Source organism: Lolium rigidum, chromosome 5, assembly GCF_022539505.1.
Source record: "Lolium rigidum isolate FL_2022 chromosome 5, APGP_CSIRO_Lrig_0.1, whole genome shotgun sequence".
NCBI lineage: Eukaryota > Viridiplantae > Streptophyta > Magnoliopsida > Poales > Poaceae > Lolium > Lolium rigidum.
In genome coordinates, this window is record NC_061512.1 from 23,425,270 (window position 1) to 23,427,764 (window position 2,495).

Below are 2,495 nucleotides of genomic sequence, written 5' to 3' on the forward strand. Positions count from 1 at the left end.
TACATTGTTACCTAGTCCTTATGACCATGAGATCATATAAATCACTTATACCGGAAAGGTACTTTGATTACATCAAACACCACCGCGTAAATGGGTGGCTATAAAGGTGGGATTAAGTATCCGGAAAGTATGAGTTGAGGCATATGGATCAACAGTGGGATTTGTCCATCCCGATGACGGATAGATATACTCGGGCCCTCTCGGTGGAATGTCGTCTAATGTCTTGCAAGCATATGAATAAGTTCATAAGAGACCACATACCACGGTACGAGTAAAGAGTACTTGTCGAGAGACGAGGTTGAACAAGGTATAGAGTGATACCGAAGATCAAACCTCGGACAAGTAAAATATCGCGAGACAAAGGGAATTGGTATTGTATGTGAATGGTTCATTCGATCACTAAAGTCATCGTTGAATATGTGGGAGCCATTATGGATCTCCAGCATCCCGCTATTGGTTATTGGTCGGAGTGAGTACTCAACCATGTCCGCATAGTTCACGAACCGTAGGGTGACACACTTAAAGTTGGATGTTGAAATGGTAGTACTTGAATATGGAATGGAGTTCGAATATTTGTTCGGAGTCCCGGATGAGATCCCGACATCACGAGGAGTTCCGGAATGGTCCGAGAATAAGATTCATATATAGGATGTCATTTTATGTGAATTAAAATGTCGCGAAGGTTCTATGGAAGGTTCTAGAAGGTTCTAGAAAAGTCCGGAAGAAACCACCAAGGAAGGTGGAGTCCACATGAGACTCCACCTCCATGGCCGGCCAACCCTAGTGGGGGAGGAGTCCCAAGTGGACTCCCCTTAGGGGGCCGGCCACCCCCCCCCATATGGGAGGTGGAACTCCCACCTTTGGGTGGGAGTCCTAGCTTGGCTAGGTTTCCCTCTTTTGGAAGGTTTTGGTTCGGGTCTTATTCGGAGACTTGGAGACCAACTCTTGGGGATCCACCTATATAATGAGGGGCCAAGGGAGGGGGCCGGCCACCCCAAGACCACAAGCTGGCCGCCCCATTGAAGTGGCCGGCCACCCCTCCCAAACCCTAGCCGCCCCCCTCTCCTCCATAGCTCCCGCGTGCTTTAGCGAAGCTCCGCCGGAGTTGTCCACCACCACCGACACCACGCCGTCGTGCTGTCGGATTCAAGAGGAGCTACTACTTCCGCTGCCCGCTGGAACGGGAGGTGGACGTCGTCTTCATCAACAACCGAACGTGTGACCGAGTACGGAGGTGCTGCCCGTTCGTGGCGCCGGAACCGATCGTGATCAAGATCTTCTACGCGCTTTTGCAAGCGGCAAGTGAACGTCTACCGCAGCAACAAGAGCCTCATCTTGTAGACTTTGGAATCTCTTCAAGGGTGAGACTCGATACCCCCTCGTTGCTACCGTCTTCTAGATTGCATCTTGGCTTGGATTGCGTGTTCGCGGTAGGAAATTTTTTGTTTTCTATGCAACGTTATCCTACAAAGTGGTATCAGAGCCGTGTCTATGCATAGATGGTTGCACGAGTAGAACACAATGGTTTAGTGGGCGTTGATGCTCTTGTTATCTTTAGTTGAGTACTTTGCATCTTTATGGCATAGTGGGATGAAGCGGCTCGGACTAACTTTACATGACCGCGTTCATGAGACTTGTTCCTCGTTCGACATGCAACTTGTATTGCATAAGAGGCTTTGCGGGTGTCTCGTCTCTCCTACTATAGTAAAGATTCAATTTACTCTTCTATTGACAACATTAGTATCAACGTTGTGGTTCATGTTCGTAGGTAGATTAGATCTATATCGAAAACCCTAAACCACGTAAAATATGCAAACCAAATTAGAGAGCGTCTAACTTGTTTTTGCAGGGTTTGGTGATGTGATATGGCCATAATGTGATGATGAATATGTATGAGATGATCATTATTGTATTGTGGCAACCGGCAGGAGCCTTATGGTTGTCTTTAAATTTCATGTTGAGTAGTATTTCAAGGTAGTTGTAATAGTTGCTACATGGAGGACAATCATGAAGACGGCGCCATTGACCTTGACGCTTACGCCAACGATGATGGAGATCATGCCCGAAGATGATGGAGATCATGTCCGTGCTTTGGAGATGAAGATCAAAGGCGCAAAGACAAAAGGGCCATATCATATCACATATGAACTGCATGTGATGTTAATCCTTTTATGCATCTTATTTTGCTTAGATCGCGACGGTAGCATTATAAGATGATCCCTCACTAAAAATCTCAAGATAATAAAGTGTTCATCCTTAGTAGCACCGTTGCCAAGACTTGTCGTTTCGAGCATCTCGTGATGATCGGGTGTGATAGAATCAACAAGTGCATACAACGGGTGCAAGCCAGTTTTGCACATGCGGATACTAAGGTGGCCTTGACGAGCCTAGCATGTACGTACATGGTCTCGGAACACGTGATACCGAAAGGTAGAGCATGAATCATATGATTGATATGATGAACACTTTGAGTGTTCGCTATTGAAATTACACCT